Genomic DNA, 20,392 nt, shown 5'->3' on the forward strand with positions numbered 1-20,392 from the left:
CCACACCACTCTGACTGCCCAGCTCAGGGTCAGAAGGGGTGGACACCTTGGGAACAAGGTGGGTGACAAGGTGGAAAGAAGAAAGATGTCAGAGACACCTGGGCCATGGGGCAGGGGCATCAGGACCCCTGGCAAGAACGCAGACCCATAGCATGGGGATGGGAGATAGGCCAGGTTGATGGTCAGGGGGTCCCCAAGGGGCCCAGGAGGGTTGCCAGGGCACTGGGAGAGGACAGGGTCAGGGGTCTGGGGTCCATCACCATCCTGGACTATTAGAAGTAGGAAGATATTACACCCCCCCCCCCAAGTCCAGATGGGGCTGCAGTACAAAAGGCCTCAGCTTACTCTTCTGTCAAATGAGCCATAGAGATGGGGTGTCCCTAGGGCCCCACAGGCTTGTAGAAAAGTCTGTTAGCCTCAGATCTTCATCCCTGACCCACTGTGTTCCCAGGCCTGGGAAAATGCTTTGTTGACAAAATACCTCAAGGTCCTTCTGAGCAGAGGACAGCCTGGGGGCTTGGGGACCTGATGACTTGGGTTTGCAGAATGTGGCAGAGCACTGGACCACTGGTCTAGGGACCAAGGTCAGGACATTCCTTGTTGCAGCCTCAGGGCCCCCATTTGGAAGAGGTTCCAGAGTCAGTGGTCTGGTCAGAGTGAAGAGGCCTTAAGAATGAACCAAGCACCAGGACAGGAGAGGGAAATGGGAGGAGGTTTCTCACATCTCCCCCAGAGCCCCCAGGTCCTGCTCCTAGGAGAGACACAGAGACACACAGAGAAGACAGAGATAGAGAATGAACCTAAGAGAGAGAACCAGGAGAAACGCAGACTTTCTTCAATCAGGTTGGAAACCATTTCCCATCACTTGCTCCATTCTCTTCCTTACAATGCAGTCACACAGGCCATCCATGCTGGAGGGGAGAGGATTCCACAGGGATGTATGACCAGGGTTCGGGGATGCCAGGGACCACTGTGGGGACTGTCCAGCACATGAGCGCAGACAAGGCCCTGGAGCCTGGGCCTAAACCTAATGGGAGCCCCTGGAAATCTGTGTTGCGGGAAGACAAGGTCAGAATCAATTCACTGCAACCTTCCCACAGGGGCTGGGAGACCGGCCGGAGGAGGGTGGCTTTGCCTGGGCTCCAGAGCAGACCCAGGCCCCTCTGAGCTGTGTTCTGTGCTCCACCCAGCCCCCAACTCGTCCTTGCATTGCCACGTGCGTGTCCCAGGCTCCTGTGATAGCAAGAAGGTATGTAGAGGTCCTACCCCTGATGGCGTCCCTAGAGGTAGAAACCAGAAGACCTCACTGTGCAGATGGGGAGACTGGGGAGGTCCTGAGAGGCACAGGGTCTGTCCAGGGTCACAGTCCTGGGCATGAGCAGGAGCCTGGTCCTAACCCAGCTCTGTGTCCTCCCAGTGGGGACACCGTCCGCACCCGGGTCTCACGGGGACTGTGGGTAGGCTGTGTGGGTGTCACTGTATGGATTCGGCATGGAGTAGAGGGAGAGCATTGAGCAGCTTGGGGAGGGGGCCCTCAGGGAGCGCTGGTGTGAGGAGGAAGTCGGGGAAGGGGTTCCCAGGAAGCGGTTCCCTCACTGTTCTGACAACAGAGCCCAACAGAATTTGGAACCCAGGTAACCAGGCACCCACATTCCAGAGATAACTCCCTGCTCAGTTCATTTCATTGGAGATCCTTGAAAGAAGCACATGTTTGCATGTTGCATCCTGAATTCTGGAGGCTGCAGGCAGAGGAAAGCACACCCTGCAAATACTTTCCCTCACTGAGGATGTCATATCAGCTCTCCCCAACGTCTCTGGTCATTTGGGCAGAAGTACAGAAAGGTGACAACATAAGGCCCAGCCCCAGCCCCCTGACCCATACACTCTGATCTGGCCTGTGCAGCCCCAGGTCCCCTCCCCATGCGTGCATTCGAGCATCCGTGTGTGTGTGTGTGTGTGTGTGTGTGTGTGTAAAGAAGGCTCACATGGGGTGCGCCCACCCCGTTCAAGAGCAGGTTAATGAGAGGTCAGATGCCCGGTGGGCAAGTCATGTTCACACTCCAGGTCAATGCTGGCTGGGTGGGACAGAGTGTGGGGGGCTGAGAGCTTCTCCCCAGGGTTTATCCTGTGTCCTGCAGGTATGGGTCCCTGTCCTAGATGTTGGGGCTGTGCACGCACAGGTCTGTATCTGATCTGGGAGCAGCAGGGGGACTGGGCACGAGGACAGTGCAGATGGCTGGGCAGGGCTGTGATGCATCCGGGCTGGCTACTGGTCCCTGTCTTTGCAGAACACCAGGGATGATGAAACAGGGAAGAGGCTGGTGGACACCTTCTCCTGACACAGGGAGTGACCGTAAGGGGCTTTCCAGGAGCAGGGACTAGGGACTGCCTTGGAGGTCCTCTGACACTGCCCAGGCCACTGTCACTGGTGGTACCACACCGGACTCTGGTCCAGGACCCAGAACCCACAGAGGCTGAGCCCGAGTGTGAGAAGGCGAGAGCCGAGTGTACGTGGGTGCCTGGGGATGAGTCGGTGCTAGGACAGGCAGGAGACCCCAGAGTCTGGTGTGGAGCCAGGAGCAAGGACTGGGCTCAGAGCACCCAGTGGGTGGACTGTAGTTGGGGAGATGTCCCAGTGAGGGTTCCTTCCTGGCTGCAGCTTCTCTGGGAGGCCCTGGGCTGATCTCTGTCTCTGCAAAGGCATACAAACATGTTCTTTGTTCCAGAATCTCCAAAGAAATAAACTAGGTAGGGGGCTGTTTCTAGAATGTGGGTGCCTGGATACCTGGGTCTAGCTCTGAAGAGCCAGAGCTGGGCCCAACTTCATCCACAGCTCCAGAGGGGGGGGGGGATGGTGCCCAGAGAGACCAGCAGGAGACCAGGAGCCAGCAGTTGGCAAGGCACCTGCCCACGGAGAGCCTGATGCTGTCCCAGAAGAGCTGGCACCTGCCCCTGCCCCAGCCCTGCTCCTGATACAGTTCCTGCTCCTGTCCCTGCCCCTCCCCCTGCCCCAGCCCCTGTCCCTGCCAGAGCTGCTCTCCCTTCCCCTGCCCCAGGCTTCCCCTGCCCCTGCATCTGTCCTGGCTCCTGTCTCTGCCCCATCCCAACCCCTGCCCCTACTCCTGCTCCTGCAGGGCTCCCAGAGCCACATCCAGAGCCCGCAGCTGCTCCTCATACAATTATCTTTTGTTCTATCTCCTGACGCTGACAGTCCGCAGGAAGCTTCATCCCCTACCTGTATATTCTTTGTCTCTGGTACATATTAACTGTTATTTGATCTTTCCATGTTCTGTATACTGTTTATTAATTTATTTTAAATAAAATTACTTGTTTTCACTTGAACACATCACGAGCGTTAAGCCCATTCCCAACGCTGTGCCACCACACCACAGAACCTCGCTGCAGGACATCTCTTTCCCCAAAGGAGACCCTGAAACCAAAGCCCTCCCTGCCCATTTCTCCTGCAGCCTGGCCTCTCACAAAACCTAAGCTGCTTTCACTCTCTGTTCCTTTACCTGTTCTGGATGTTTCTATGTGTAGAATCACACAATATGTGCCTTTGTGTCTGCCCACCTATTTTCAAAGGGGACTCGTTTTTTTTCTGTTATTGACATAGAATTTCCCTTAATCGATATTGAAACCCCCAAAGGATTACAGATTAGACGTAATCATAGAGATCCCTTTAGGGATTATGGTTACAATATCAGGGTTGAGACCCCTGTTCCTGCTGGGACACCACAGCCTGACCTCAGACAGAACACAGCTGGTTCCTCCTGTGGCCCACACAGAAACCAGAGAAACGCAGAAAGCTGGCAGACACACCACAGGGGGCAAGTGCATCACTCACAACCCAAGGCCAGAGAAAAGTTTCACCTGACTCTGCTCCAAACCAGGCTCCAAGATACGGGGTTCCACAGGTAAAGAGACCAAAAGCGTGTAAGTCCAGGGGGAGGATAGGCACGTGCAAGTCCAGTGGGAATATGTGTCAGAGATGCGGGAGCTCCTGGGGAAGGGCTCTGGCAGAGGAAACTCTATGGAGGCAGCGCTGGTCACCCTCAGAGCGGCAGGTGTCTGGTCTGGGGACCGGCAGCCCTGGGGAGAATGTGAAGAACCAGAGGTCCACAGCAGGTCCCCCAGAGAGAAGGGGGATGGGCACCCCTGTCTGGGAGACCAGTGAGCAGCGCCCATCCCGGGCCGCAGGTGCACCCATCACCTATCAGCGCTCAGCCTCAGACTCTGCCCCAGAAACTCTGGCACGATTTCTCACAGAGGCACTGTCAGGAGTGCTCAGCACAGCGGTGGTGGAGAGAGCAGGGAATGGAACAACACTCATGCTCAAGGAGATGGATGGGGTCCACGGTCCCAGTCCTCATGACAGGATGTCCTGTAGCTACTGTCCCAGGGTTGTCCAGGCATAGAATCCGGGAAGCCCCTCCTGAGACCCCCCACCACCACCACCCTGCTCCTGGGAACATTCAGAATTGTTTGAGAAGGGGGAGAGGATCCAGGGTGACAGCAGGGCCAAGAAGAAGGACGGTCAGCACTGGGAGGACAGAGGGATGTGCCCTGAGCCACCATCCCAGGCTGTGACGCCCTCGGACCTCACCCCAAATAATGGCTCCTGATGTATGAACCAGACTCCTGCTCCTTCACTCCCTCCTTCCCTGCCTCACTTATTCACCGTCTCATTCATAACCCGCTCTCTGCTTCCCGCCCACCCCTCCCTCCCCTCCCCCACTCCATCCCCCTCCCTCCCTCCCCCACCCCTCCCTCCCTCATTCAGCAGAAGATCTGGGGCCCCTGCTTTGTACTGGGCACTGGGGCTTCATCCGTGAGCACTCCCCAAACCCACGTGGTCATGTCCACTGTGGGAGGTGACAGGGGGCAGTCCTCAGGGCTAGCAGTGGTGAGGAGCACCAGGAATCCGCTCCTGAGAACAGAGGCCGGTTGCACACAAAAAAAAGAATGGAGAGACCCATGCTTAGCACTTCTTCTAGCAAAATCTAGTCCTGAAAAGTAAATATATCCTAGACTTCACGCAGCGCAAGTGCTAATGGCCCATATGCCTTGATTCCTAGAAGCAACAAAGAGTAAATCATCCCGTGTCGACACGGGGTTTGTGACACAACTTTTTGGACCAAATGACAGCATTTCAGCCAACATCTCCAGGGCCTCTCAGTTTTCCCAAGGGTCTCTTTGATCCTCTGACTTTTCCATCGACCTCCTTGGGAGGCTCTGTCCTGTCGACTTCCTTGTCTCCTGCCTTTAATGCGACCTTCTGTGGTCCCCCCTCCCCCCACCAGGGCCACCCTCGCCAGGATTCCCCATGCCCCTTAGCTGGGTGCCCACATCCCACACTGGGCTCCATGAACCCTATGTATTGTGTAAGGCCTGTGTGCTCCCTCTGGGGTCACCTGGCATCTCCATTGAAGCGGCCTGCATCTTCCTGCACAGGCTCTCCTCTGACAAGTCTGTGAGGCCAGCCTGTTCCCATGTCATGGGCATGGAAGCGCGAGTCCAGAAGGTCCAGATGACCTGCTCCCAGTCCCAGTGTGTGGAGGCTGGGCCAAGAGAGGTCCCTGAGCAGAGGGGGAGTTGGGCCCGGGGGCCCTGTGGGAGGACGTGGCACAGTGAGCCCCCAGGAGGACAGTGAGCATCATGGGGTCCTGGCACTCAGGCCAGCTGGGAGACCACATTCCACCGGCACTGGATCTGTCCCTAGGGCTGGAGGTTGACAGGGTATCCACCCTCCCAGGCTGCAGGCTGGCAGTGACGGGCAGGGGAGGGGCAGGGCTGGTGCAAGAAAAAGCCCTCAGGTAGAGAGGAGGGGGAAGGCGCTCCCCCAACAGCAGGTGCACTGGGGCAGAATGAGGGGGCATCAGCGGACAGCAGTGTCTGCAGCCGGGGGCTCCACACAGGCCCCTTCCTGAGACTCAGCACAAGCTTGTCTGGATGGCCTGTGTCCCAAACACAAAGTCTGGCCCAGGAACTCCCCTCAAGCTCCCACTCCCAATGCTTTGTACTCAGCTCAAGTGCAAGAAATGACCAGTAGTTTAGGTTACGCTGGGCTCACAGAGACATGCGAATTTTTGGCCCATGCTGTAACATTGCTGGCATTTTAAAGATCTCAGAGCTTTGATTCAGAAATGGTAGAATGCCAGGGACCCCAGACAGCTTTCTGGAAACCTGCCTCTGTGCCTTGCAGCCCTCCCGTCCCACCAGCTCGGCTCAGAACCCCTCCAGACCACAGACCCGCGGTCTTGGGTCCTCAGACTGCCCAGATGATGTGCCTTCAAACAGCGATCCAGGTGGGGCAGCAGGACACACTGAGGATTCCAATAACTCCCCCTCCCAGAAAGTGAGGGTACTGCTGGATGAACTGTCTGAAAACAGCCAGGTCAGGGTTCCAGGAAGACACCAGAGGCACAGGAGTAACTGAGGAGCATCTGAAGGTCAGGTATGGACAGTGGGAATCTCGGGTGGTTTTGCCTGGGGGCAGCTCCTGTCCCCCTAAACTCTCAGTGTCATGGCTCTACTGGCGGATGGGGGAGGGACCATGCCTGGAGGCCCCTTGTCTGCACTGTCAGAGGTTGCCAACTTGGTCTGTGCACAGGTGGGGAAACCCAGCCACATCCCCAAAGAATTTCTGGAAACAAGAGCCATCTCAGTGGCAGCCAACCTGGGAGGTCAACCTTCAGGCTGCCTGAGGTGGGATGGAGCCACAGACCAGCACACTAGCCAGACATGAAAGAAGGAGAACCAGTTCTGTATTTCAACAGTTTCTGAGTTACTGGTTTGTTCCTATGCTTAGTATACTTTGCAAGGTCTTGAAAATGTTCTCATGTTCTCTGCTGGACAGGTTCTTGAAAAACCTCTGGTTTATAGGTAAAATCATCTGGAATCGACCTTGGTTGGCACAGCCATGCTGGGAAAAGTATGGTGTTTCCCCCAAATACTAAAAATAGAACTCCTGTAGGATCCCACTACTGGGTAGACATTTGTAGGAAATGAAGTCAGCTTCTTGAAGTAAGATCTGCACACTCTCACCCAATCTTCCCAAAGAGGGGCAACCATCCTTAGCAACAGGGCACCTGTGTGGTGCCTGGAGTCATAGGCAACCCTCCCCTGGAGGCAGGTGCCTCCCTGGACAAGGGGCTGCCCCAGGGCTGGGAGGTCTCCACAGCAGCACATTCAATGTCTTGGATGCTAGGAGAAGACAGATTACAGCACCAGGCCAGTGAGGGGCAGGACGCACTACCCCAAATATGGCACCTTGACAAATTAAATATAGAAACTGAAAGAATTTTCCATAGAGCAGAAGCAGAAAGGTCCCTCTGATATCCAGCCATCAGCCCTTCTTCCCTGAAGCAGGTCAGAATACTCCCAGGTGGTACTTTCTCTCCCCAGACCACAGGGTGGACATGATTCTCACCAGTGTCAAGGAATTTAGGCTATAAGAACAAGCCTAATTAAACTAACCTTTATTTTCCTAGTTACTTTTTTTAAAAAGATTTTATTTAATTATTTGACACAGTAAGAGGGATCACAAGTAGGCAGAGAGGTAAGCAAAGAGAGAGGGGGAAGCAGGCTCCTTGCTGAGCAGAGAGCCCAATGCTGAGCTCGATCCCAGGACCCTGAGATCATGACCTGAGCTGAAGGTAGAGGCCTAACCCACTGAGCCACCCAGGCACCCCCCTAGTTACTTTTTTACCGTTAACCGGTCCTAGCTCAAACCCTGTGTCTCTCAATTCTTCACACTATGATTGCTTCTTTGCCTAAAACGTAGAAGAACTGTCTGCTCCAACTGCCTCTGCTGGTCTGCATGTTCTTGTGAGGTTCCCACCAAAAAAATCAATGCACTTTGCCAGCTTTTCTCCTGTTCCTCTGTCTTTGTCCATTTCCAGACCCAGCTGGGGACCTTAAAATGAGTTGAAGAAAACTTTCCTCTCTTGCCACCCTGGGTGGGGGTGGTAGCAGATGGAGACAGGAAAATCCATCCCATCTTCCTGGCCTTGGTTAAAACCGCCCCCTGCTGGGAAGGTGCACACAGGGCTGTGCATGGCTGGGGGAGTCAGGGAGAGGCAGGTGGAACATGTAGAAAGCTACCTGACCCCCAGCGGGGGCACTTGGCCCCACTGACAAGTTCAGGGTGTGATGATGAGTATTATAATGGAAGCATCCTGAATATCACACCTTCCCCACCCCAGGCTTCATTATTGCCGCTCATTGTGGATGCTACTGTTGGCTTAGTGACTTTTCTGAACTAACTTTGTCCAGTCTGTGCTCTTTGCTGCGTGTGGCCACTGAATCCCTGTGCTTTTAGCTTAGTGGTCAAGCAGCAGCTGGGCAGAGAGATCACTTGTGTTTCTGAGCTACGGCTACATATTGGAGGGCCCCACAACCTCCTCCTTGGGTTCAAATAGTCTGCTCGAGTGGCTCATGGAACTCAGAGAAACACATTGCTTATTGGATGACCAGTTCATTAAAAGGACAGGACTCAGGACCAGGCAGCTGGAGACGATGAGCAGGGCAAGGTGTGTAACAGAGGCTCTCAGAGTGAAAGAGGCCTTTACCCACCTCCACTCTGACTTCGTCTGTACTTCCTAACTGATGACGTCCCTCCTTCAGGCTCATCTCTTAACTCAAGTCAAAGACCCAGCGGGCACCAAAACAACCCTTCAAGCAATAACCACTGCCTGACAACCAGCAAGACCCCACGTGATGGACCCCAAAACAATGATTGACTGAAATGTTACTGACCTCCTGCACCTACCCACCAAAGTTTGTCCTAGATTTTCCTCCTATAAAAGCTCAGGAGTGTTTTCAACACCTTGAGACCATGCCAGTCCTTGGCCTTCTGGTGTCAGCTGCACTGAAATATATTCCTTTCCTGTGTCACCACCATTCGTCTCTCTGCCTTTGGATCTGGGACACCGTGAAGAGTGCAGTGCAGCAAGTCAAATGACAGTTGTTCCCGTCCCCAGGCTTCACTGCTGCTGCTCTTCCTGCAGTTCTGCTGTTGGCTTAGTGACATTTCTGAACTGATTTTGCCAAATCTGTATTCCTTGTTGTGTGTGGCCAAAATAGTGTCTGGTCTGTGAATGCAGCTGTCAATTGTCCACTGGGTGAGATTTCCTTAAACATCTGGAAACTGCCCTCCTTCTTAAAAAAAAAACAAAACCAAAAACAAACAAACAAAAAACCTTCCAGTCTTTGCAGTTTGGGAGGAGGGCTCTTGGTGTGTGGGTGTCAGGATACACCTTCAGCACCAGCCAGGCCTCTTAGCACTCTGTCTTGGCCTTCACTTCCTACTTACCAAGACTGAGAATCAGCAGAGGGCAGAGCCTAGGGCCTTCTCATATCAGCCCTGAGCAGGCCCCCAGCCCATGCATGCAGTGTCCAAGGGGCTTGGGAATAGGTCAGAGCTTCCAGGCCCTTCTTCCCTAAAGCTCCTCATCACTCAGTCTTTCTTCCAGTGATTCTGCTTGCTTTCTATTTGCCCCAACTCTTACCCATTGCCCAGGCAGTAGAGACTCGCATATGCCTTTAAATGGTTTGGATATCAAATGTCCTCCAGTAGCCACATCATTACTGGGAGAGTTGGTGGAGAGCAACAAGTCAGAGAGGAATCCAAGGGTCTGGACTTGGTGTTTCCCTCTCCTGAGATGGGGACATCTGTGAGAGGAGCAGGTGGCCAGCTGATTGGGGAGGGGGTGCAGGCACCTGACATGGACAGGACAGATGGGGTAGGTGAAGCCAAGACCCCCGAGGTATGTTCCTGGCATCTGGGCTGAACTTGTCATCAAAGCTGCAGATTGGTTGGGATCACCTTTAGGCTGAGGAGGAAAATAAGGGAAGCAGAGGAGACTGAGGAGGCTCATACCAGACACACAAAAAATTGCTCAACATCCCTCAACAGGAGGGAAATACAAATCAAAACTATAATGAGACATCACCTTACCCCAGTTAGAATGGCTGAAATTAACAAGACAGGAAGCAAGTGTTGGCAAGGATGTGGAGAAAGGGGAACCCTCTTACACTGTTGGTGGGAATGCAAGCTAGCATAGCCACTCTGGAGAACAGTATGGAGGTTTCTCAGGAAGTTGAAAATAGAGCTACCCTACAACCCAGCAATTGAACTCCTGAGTATTTACCCCAATGATACAGATTTAGTGAAACGAAGGGCCACCTGCACCCCAATATTCATAGCAGCAATGTCCACAACAGCTAAACTGTGGAAAAAGCCTAGATGTATCCCTCGTTGTGTGTGGCCATTGGCCCATTAGCCACGTTGATCTCCATCACCTGGTGACAGGCCAAGGTCAGTCAGTGAACCTCCACCACCAACCCCCTAAAAAAGGTCCCCATGTAGTAAAGGTTGCCCTGGTTCCTGGGGATGTGGGCCTGGGGCTGTGCCAGCACTGGTAGCTGAAGTCTTCATGGGACACCTGGTAGAAACTGGGTTGCAGGGTGCCAAAGAGGGGGGACAGGATCTCCATGCCCGCATGGTCACAGAACTTCATGTCCACCTCTGAGCACACCAGGTCGTCCACCTCATGGAGGAAGTGCTGCTCACAGAAGCAGCTGACCATCGCCATGTGCTGCATGGACACGTCCTGCCAGTGCGGGGCACCAGGGACCTTCAACAGATGGGATAAAGAAGATATCGCCCATATATACAAGGGAATATTTCGGAGCCATCAGAAAGGATGAATACCCACCATTTGCACTGACATGGGTGGAACTGGAGGGGATTATGCTGAGTGAAATAAGTAAAGCAGAGAAAGACAATAATCATATGGTTTCACTCATATGTGGAACATAAGGAATAGAGCAAAGGACCATAGGGGAAGGGAGGGAAAACTGAATGGGAAGAAATCAGAGAGGGAGACAAATCATGAGAGACTTTGGACTCTGGGAACCAAACTGAGGGTTACAGAAGGGGGGATATGGGGTAGCTGGGTGACAGGTATTAAGGAGGGCACATGTTGTGATGAGCACTGGGTGTTACAGGCAACTAATAAATCACTGAACACTTACATTAAAATCTACTGATGTACTATATGTTGGCTAGTGAATTTAAATTTTAAAAATTAAATTAAATTAAAATAAAAAATAAAATCAAGGCAGAAACCATACATAAATCAGAGGGCTCCATGCTCCTAGAGGCTGAGCTAGTGGCCACAGCCAAGGCCTCTGGTGTTCAGGGAACTGAAGGTCTGGGAGGTGGCTCAGTGCACCCCTGCCCCTGAAGCCCCATGGCCATGGCAAGGTGCAGGGAGTAGGAGGGAAGACATGACCAGAGGCCGTCCTGGCTCCATGGCCGCTGCAGGACCACTCCCAGCCCCACCAGGCAGTGTCTGTCTAGAACCAGGAAGAAAACCTTTTCCCTTGATTGTTCTTTTTAAAGATGGCCGCTCAAGTGGGTTAAAGCCTCTGCCTTCGGCTCAGGTCATGATCTCAGAGTTCTGGGATGGATCCCCACATTGGGCTCTCTGCTCGGCAGGGAGCCTGCTTCCTCCTCTCTCTTTGCCTGCCTCGCTGCCTACTTGTGATCTCTGTCTGTCAAATAAATAAATAAAATCTTTAAAAAAGGAGGGGGGAGTGCCTGGATGGCTCAGTGCGTTAAAGATAGTTGCTCAGCATTGACACAGAAAAACACTTGACATAAAACTGGAGCCGCTCACAGCTGCAAATGACCCAGAAGCTATCAAAATGTAGTGACCACAAAGAGAGGACCTTGTGTCCCCAGGCAGGTCTCCTGTGCGCGGGTTCAGCTGGGGGCCCTGGACATGCCTGTGCAGGCAGGGCTGGGCTCCATAGTCTCCCTCGAGGAGACAGAAGTAGAAACATGCTCTGACAGCTCTGCTCAGGACAGCACCCCCTGATGGAGATGGGGACAGCCCCTTATGAGTCCCAGATGTCCTGGTTGATTCTTAGGCACGGCCTGAATCTCAGCTTCTTCATGAATGGTAGGGAGGATAGCCCAGCCACCGCAGATCCCATATGTCCTCTAGGGATAGCACCTTGGTGGGATTGTGGTCCAGCGGGTACCTGTTCAAGTGGCTCTCATCAAACCACACAACCTCGATCCCATAGGCCAGGTTGATCCCCATCACCTGGTGACAGGCCAAGGTCAGTCAGTGAACCTCTACCACCAACCCCCCAAAAATGGCCCCCATGTAGTAAATGTCACCCTGGACCCTGGGGATGTGGGCCTGGGACTGTGGCTGGCACTGGTAGCTGAAGTCTTCATGGTACACCCAGTAGAAACTGGGGTGCAGGGTGCCAAAGAGGGGGGACAGGATCTCCATGCCCACATGCTCACAGAACCTCATGTCCACTTCTGAGCACACAAGGTCATCCACCTCATGGGGGAAGTGCTGCTCACAGAAGCGGCTGACCATCGCCATGTGCTGCATGGACACGTCCTGCCAGTGCGGGGTGCCAGGGACCTCGAGGACCACCACCTTCAGCCCTCCCAGGGGGGTACACAGGACTGGCAGCCCACTGGTTGGTGATGACCTAGTAGGTGATCTTGTGTCCTACTATGATGGGCTTCTCTGCCTTCTGCAGGAACAGCTCCGGGAAGACCACCTGTCGACAAAAGACAAGGGACAAGACAGGAGGAGGGTTACTGTCAGAGGTGGTGGAAGGACCCCAGAGCTGTGGGCCATGGATGTGTGCACCTTCTTCAAGGGGACAGGCCCTGGGCTGCTTTAAGCAACAGCCACTCTCACAGTCTGTCCAGAGCAAGTCTGCTTGTGGGACCTCCTTTCTTTCTGCTCCCAGAGAGGGAGGCCATCAGCACCCCCATTATACAAAGGGGAGCCTGAGGCTTCAGAGGTGGGAAACCAACCCCACAGTCAGAATGCTGGAGCTAGGAACACTCCCCCTGTGCTGAGCTCCCAGGCAAACCCAGCAGGTGCCCTCTCCTGGCTGACCCCCTGCAGGTCCTTTCCCCATCTGCAAGGCGTAGAGCACCTTCAGGCACAGGCCTCCTTTCTGTGGCCTATAGACTGGCTAGAATCAGCAGGGCTGGCCTCCTGCCCCACTTTGCTTTGAGTGGGCTGTCGCTGGTCCCCACAGAGTTGTTGTCTCCAACCCCATAAGGTTCTCCCTTGAAGGCTACTGGAACTCTTGCTGACAAGGTCCATCAGTCAACCCTGCTATTCCTAGGAGTGGTCACCCTTGAACTCCCCCAGATCAGGAATCAGGTCCAGCCCATGGGCAAGGAAGGAGAAAGAGGACCGCTGGAAGAAAAGGGGGCTTGCTTAGGCCCCAGCCATGAATTCAAGAGCGTAAGCTTCCAGGTCCAGGTCTACATCTCCTGAGCCTTAAAAAGTTGGAAGTCTTGACTCTCTGAGGGGACCACCTGTGGGGACAACAGCTCCCCCATTGTCAGCAAGGGTGGTGAGACCCTCTGAGACTGATTTTTTAAAAGATTTTATTTATTTGACAAAGAGAGAGACAGCTAGAGAGGGAACACAAGCAGGGGGACTGGGAGAAGGAGAAGCAGGCTCCCCACTGATCAGGGAGGTCAACATGGTGGGGTTCAATCCCAGGACCCTGGGATCATGACCTGAGCCAAAGACAGATGTTTAATGACTGAGCCACCCAGGTGCCCTGAGATGGATTTTTTTCACAGACACTAAGGCTACTTCCCTGTGCCTGCCCCATACCTGGCAGCTTAGTAAGTTGCTCACACAGGGAAAGTGAGCACTACATTTAAATTGGGGGCAAGGCCAAACACAGCCAGCAGACATGAGTCAGGTCACCAGGGGGCAAGTCCAGGCCCAGACAACAGGGTAACAAGCCAGGCATGAAGCAGGGGGAGAGAAGAGTGTTCCTGCCAGAGGGCAATGTAAAGGCCTGGGGTCAGGTCCAAGGCACATGTGGGATGACCACACACCTGGGAAGCCCACAGGGGACGGGGGGACATGGTGGGAGAGGAAAGGCTGGGAAGAACAAGCAGCTGGGGAGTGGATCACATAGAGGCTCAACGTTTATGTCCTGAAAAGATCACTCTACTGGTTACTGGAGAAAAATGGGCTCTGTACAGCAGAGAACAGGAAAGCCCTAATCCTAACCCCACCCTAACCCTTATCAAACATCACGCTCAATTTTGAGGACCGACAGCTCTACTCTGTCCATCATGCTGGCTTTCCCTCCTTGCTCAGTATTGTACTGAGAATTCTACCCAGAACAGTATGGCAAGAAATAAGGAATCCACATGTGAAAGGAAATACTAGAACTAGGTCTATTCAGAGACCAGAGATGGCATCATCGTATATACAGAGTTGCCTAAAGAATCAACAAAAAATGATTACAGCCAGTTCCCTAATTCTGCAAAGTTACAGGACAAAGTATCAATACACAAAAATCTCTCTTATTTGTATACGCTAGCAATGAATCATCCAAAAAGGAATTAAAGAAAATAATTCCATTTTAAGGAATATCAACATTGACAAAATACGTAGGAATAGATGTAATCAATGTGTACAGCTTGTACACCAAAAATTACAAAACATTGCAGAAAGAAAGTAAGGGAAACCTAAATAAATCTGAGGACACCCCATGGTGATGACAAGACATACTATTGATAGGATGGCAACAGTACACAAAGCAATGTGGAAATTCAATGTGTCCCCAAGAAATTTCAAAGGCCTTTGGGAAGAAATGCACAAGCTAATCATAACAGTCATATGGAATTTTAAGGGACCGCAAGATAGCCAAAACCATCCTGAAAAAGAAAATCAAAGGTGAAAGGTCACATTTCCAAAGTTCAAATCTTAATACAAAGCAACAGTAAACAAAACATTGTGATACTGTTGTAAAGGTATGCATACACCCTGAAACAAATAATACGTTATATGTTAATTAATTGAATTTAAATTTAAAAAAATTTTAAATAAATAAAATTAAAAAAAATTTTAAAGTATACATACAGATCAGTGGAATTTAACTGAGAACCCAGAAATAAACCCCTTCATCTATGGTCCACTGAATTTTGACAAGGGTGGACAACATTACACTGGGGGACAGAATGGTCTTTTCAGCAAAGGGTGGTAGACAATCCACTATCCATGTACAGAGGAATGGCACTGGACCCTTACCTCACACCACATATAAACATTAATTCAAAATAAGGTAAAGGCTTAAATGTAAGAGGCAAAATTATAAACTCTAGAAGAAACAAATGCGGATAAATCTTCATAACCTTGGATTTAGCAATGTTTTTAGATCTGACACCAAAGCATAAGAAGGGAAAGAAAAAGATAGATAAAATAATATCTTCAAAATTAAAAATCTGTCCCAGGTGCCTGGGTGGCTCAGTTGGTTAACCATCTGACTCTTAATTTTGGCTCAGATCATGATCTCAGGGTCAAAAGATTGAGCCCCACGTCAGGCTCCACACTGAATGTGGGGCCTGCTTAAGATTCTCTTTCCTTCTCCTTCTGCACCTGTCCACTTGCACACTTTCACTCACTCTTAAAAAAGAAATGTAAAAAATTTAAAAATATTTGTGCATCAGAAGATACTATCCAGAAAGTGAAAAGACCCCAGAATGGAGGGAAATATTTGTAGATTATTTATCTAATAAGACTCTGTTGCCAGAATATGTAAAGAGCTCTTATAACTCAACAAAAAGACAATCCCATTTTTAAAATGGACGAAGGACTTGGATAGACCCTTCTCCAGAGAAATCATACAAATGGTGAATAGCACATGAATAGATTTTAAGTATCTTTTATGGAAATGAAGATTTAAACCAGTTAGATGCCCTTTTACACAAGTAGAATCACTATGATCAAGAAAACTAAAAATAACAAGAGGATGTTGAAAAACTGAAACCCTTAAACTCGCTTGTGAAAAATGTTTCAGTCTACATGTAAAATAGTTTGGCATTTACTCAGATAGATCAAAGCAGAATTATCATATGGTTCAACAATTGTACTCCTAGATATATACCCCCAAAATTGAAAACACTGGTTCAAACAAACAAACAAACAAAAATGTACAGGAATATTCATGGCAGCAGTGTTCACAATACACAAAAACCAGAAACAATGCAAATGTCCGTCCGTGGGGAAAAGGATAAACAAAATGAGGTAGATCCATAAATGGCCATCTTGTTCTGCCCTATGAAGGAATGAAGTAAAATAGTTCATTTGTGGGGAAAAAACATGGTGGTTCCTTAAAATATTAAACACAGAATTCCACTGCAGCCTAAATGGCCCCAAAAATTGAAAGTAGAATTACCCATATCCAAAGCAGCCTTTCTCACAACAGCCAAAAGGTGGAAGCCACCGGAGTGTCCACTGACAGATGAATGGATAAACAAAATGTGGTTTATAACCATGGAACATGATTCAGCCTTAAAAATGAAGAGAGTTCTGTGGTGCTTGGGTGGCTCAGTGGGTTAAACCTCTGCCTTCAGCTCAGGCCATGATCTCAGGGTCCTGGGATCGAGGCCCACATCAGGCTCTCTGCTCAGCAGGGAGCCTGCTTCCCCCCCACCCCACCTGCCTCTCTGCCTACTTGTGATCTCTATCTGTCAAATAAATAAATAAAATCTTATTTAAAAAAAAAATGAAGGGAGTTCTGACACAGACTATAACACAGGTTGAACCTGGAAGTCATTACACGGAGTGAAACCAGCCAGTCACAGAGGAGAGATACTTGTGATTCCACTTGGATGAGGTGTCTGGGACACAAAACTGGATGTGGCTGCAGGAGACCGAGAGGAAAGGACAATAGGGAGTTGGTGTTTCATACATACAGGCTCCCTCGGGGAGAATGAGAAAGTTCTGGAGAATGATGTACAACCGTGGGAGCTCAGCTAAGGTCAGAATTGTGTATCTGAAATGTTTTAAGTCGTCAATGTTCTTATGTTCAGTCACTGTGAAAAAGTGATTGAAGGACAGATGCACGTCACAATGTGGATGGACACTGAAAACAGCCCCAGTGACGTAAGCCATATAGAAATACCACTCCAACTAAAGCCACCTGTGCTCCTTAAGTCCATCAAGGTTACCCAAATAAGGGAAAGTCCTGGAAGAAGTTCCAGAAGAAAACTGTATCTGAATGGAGAAGACATTTCAGACCATCCAGGCAGGCGGTAACAGTTGAAGTGGGCCTGTGCTCTGGGTTCAAATGTGGAAACCACCACGATTTCCTCACTTGGGGTTCCATGATGGTTCCACAGGACAGTGTCCTTATTTGGGGTAAAATGAACCAAATAGTTTGGGTGAAGTGGCAAACGTGGTAAAGAAATGACAGCTGGGGAGTCTGCGTGTGGAGATAAAGCATATTTGTGCTGCTGTGACAAGTTACTGCAGATTTGAAATCACCACAGAGTAAATGACTCTTCCAAACATCCACATTAGCACCACATTACAGAAGCAGAGAGGACATCAGACTCCAGGATGGAGGCCAAGTCCTCCCAGATCCAGTTCACCCACCATGGACAGGCCACTCGCCCTTGGAGGAGGCCACATGTTAGCAAGAGACTCATGGGAGGATTAAATCAGGCGCCCCCGTGTCTTGGTGCAGTGGAAGCAGTGGGCTTTGGAATTCCAATTCTCCATAATGCTCAACCACAACCTGGTTAGAACTGTGAGAAAGCAGGAAGGGAAGCCTCAGTAAAGTGGACTGGGCATGCCAGAAGGGGAGGCTGGAAGGGGGTGCCTGGCGCTCAGTGCCTGTTACAGACCCCACATTAGAATCCCCCACAGGAGAAACTCATCCGTTCCCAGGCCCTACAGGGGAAGCTGGAGGGTCCATCTCCTACAAGAAATCCCGTAGCTCAGCCATTGAGAATCCTCCATCACCCCGAGCCCCTGCCTTTCTCCAGTGGACTTTCCTTCCAAGCAACGCTTCCAACTTCCTCCTCCTCCGTGAAATAATGTTCCTCTCCTTTGTTTCTTGCACTTGTCTGTGATGGGACTAGCTTGCTCAGCCCAGATTGCCATTCTCTGCTATTCCCAAATAAACCCATTTTGCTGGTCAATTAACTGGCAGTTTGAGTTTAAAGTGAACAGAACTAGTAAGTTCGAGAAACTTGCAAGGAACAAAATCAATCTACATGAATCAATTGCATTTCTACGTGCTCCGAAGGAACCATCAGAAAGAGACTATGGGGGTGCCTGGGTGGCTCAGTGGATTAAAGCCTCTGCCTTTGGCTCAGGTCATGATCTCAGGGTCCTGGGATCGAGCCCCACATTGGGCTCTCTGCTCCACAGGAAGTCGGCTTCCTCCTCTCTCTCTCTCTGCCTGCCTCTCTGCCTACTTGTGATCTCTATCTGTCAAATAAATAAATAAAAATCTTGAAAGAAAGAAAGAAAGAGCGAGCCTATGGAGAACAATCCCATTTACTACTGCATCCAAAAGAACAAGATACCTAGGAGTCCCCTGAACCAAGGAGGTGACAGACTTGACCTCTGACAGCCATGAGACACTGATGACAGACATGGAGGGAGACACACGGAGATGGGAAGACAGTCTGTGCTCAGGGAAGAACCAACACTGGGAAAATACCTGCTCTCCCCAAAGGCGTCTACAGGGTCCACGCTGTTGCTCCCGAACTTCCAGACTCTGGACCAAACCTGAAGCGGGTGTGGACACAGGAAGGACCCTGCAGGGCTGAGGCGAGGGGAGCAGAAACACCCAGCTGGCATCCACTCCCTGACTGCAGACTGTCTGAGGAGCCCCACGAACCGAATCCGCGTGTATGCACACAAACCCAGACGTGGGATTCAGGGCGCACATCCAAGACCAGAAAGGGGAGACCCCACAGACCCGCTCATAGCACCGTGGGAGGCCGCCACATCACCACACACAATACCACAGAAGCCCCAGTGTCTACACAGCGTGCCCTTCCTCCGTGGGGTCCTGAGACCTTGCACCCCCTCGCCAGTCCCTGCTCAGCCTGCTTCTCCTCACCTTCTCCTCCAGCAGCCAGTCCTGGAGGGGGCTGGACTGCTGTCAACGGGGACGCAGCCCCACATCCTCCACAGTAGATCCTGTGGATGTGGACCCACATCCTCCCCAGCTTGTCCTATCAGCGTGGGAGCGACCCCACCTCCTCCAGAAGTCTCCACAGTGGGTCCTGAGGAGGCCAGGCTCCTGCCCCACCTATGCTGCGCAGGCCAGGCTCAGGGCGGGAGCTGGGGTCTGGCGCCCTCTACAGGCGGTGGAGACAGTGCAGGACTAGGGGAGCTCACCCTTCAATGGAAGCACCTGCTCCCTCCAGGGGTCCAGCTGAAGCCATTTCATTCTGGAAATTCAAGCTGCATGGAGCCCAGTACCCCCAACTTCTCCAAAAATAGCTAAAGAACAATGAATTGGAAACAATATGGAACAACAACAGTCCCTGGCCCAAACGGTGGCTCCGAACATGACCCTGGCTCTGACGCAGACCCACACTCTGACTTCAACTTTTTCTCAAGCCTGGCCCTGTCCCCAGTCCAAGACCCTAATCCTATCCCCCAACCCAAATGGTGTTCATGAGAATCAAAAGGTAGAAACTGCAAATATCCATCAATAGTGAACCAATAAACAAAGTGTGGTGAAGGGTTTGAATTTGGGTTCATGTTCAGGTTTCAGTCAGAATTCTAGATCAGTCTTTGGGTTTAGGGTCAGGGTGAGGATTTAGAGTTAGGGGCAAGGGAACAGTTAGAGTTTAGGGCTTTCGGTTTATGATTTAGGGTTTAAGACTCAGGGCTTCTGGGATAAAGTTCAAGGTCAAATTTGGGGTTTGGGTTCATGCTGGGATTTGGGTTCAGTCAGGGTTCATGGCTCAGAGTTCTGGTTTAGAGTTTGGGTTCATGCACGAGGGCTTGGATCCAGGGCTCAGGTTCAGAGTCAAGGCTTTAGGTTCAATTTCATATTTGGAATTCAGGGTTCCAGTTTGGGCTTTAAGGTCAGGTTAGGTTTCAGCATTAAAGTTAGAGGTTAAGGTTAGGTTTAGGAATAACACATCCTCTTCAGCTGTCATCATGGACACAAAATTTCTATTGGAAGTTTCTAAATCTGAAATGTATTTCATCCGGGTGTCAGGAGCTGGTTTAGAATTTAAGATCTTAGTAACTCCCTACCAACATCATTCTGATCCTAGGGTCTCCCAGTCACCCAGAATTCACTTTTGTCTTGGCTCAAACATACCCTTGGCAGAGAAGGGCGAGCTGCTGCCAAATTTGAGATGATTTCACAGTGGTGGAGGTGAGAAACCAAATATTGTGGAACTGTTCATGGAAAATGAAACAGAAGACAAATAATTGGTTGACTCCTGATTCTTCCACAATAACAAAGACCAAACTTCCAATAGAATCTGATAATCTTCCCTAGGAAAGCCTATGGTACTCATTACCAGTACCAAAAGAAGGCCCCT

The 20,392-nt window shown here is 50.9% G+C and overlaps 1 long non-coding RNA gene and 1 pseudogene across 2 annotated transcripts; one reads left to right on the forward strand and one right to left on the reverse strand.

Moving 5' to 3' along the window:
• Positions 1 to 1,694: 1,694 nt before the first annotated feature.
• Positions 1,695 to 9,113, forward strand: LOC116596486. Of its 2 annotated transcripts, none has more exons than XR_004288135.1 (5): positions 1,695 to 1,842; positions 2,289 to 2,353; positions 3,789 to 3,917; positions 6,206 to 6,457; positions 8,629 to 9,113. It is a non-coding gene; the product is annotated as an uncharacterized LOC116596486 (long non-coding RNA). The 2 variants fall into 2 exon arrangements; XR_004288136.1 differs by lacking the exon at positions 8,629 to 9,113 and adding an exon at positions 6,614 to 6,751.
• Positions 9,114 to 11,907: 2,794 nt separating this feature from the next.
• The window catches only part of LOC116596335, a 38,479-nt pseudogene continuing 29,994 nt past the window's right edge, over positions 11,908 to 20,392 (reverse strand).

This window comes from Mustela erminea, chromosome 7, assembly GCF_009829155.1.
Source record: "Mustela erminea isolate mMusErm1 chromosome 7, mMusErm1.Pri, whole genome shotgun sequence".
Lineage (NCBI taxonomy): Eukaryota > Metazoa > Chordata > Mammalia > Carnivora > Mustelidae > Mustela > Mustela erminea.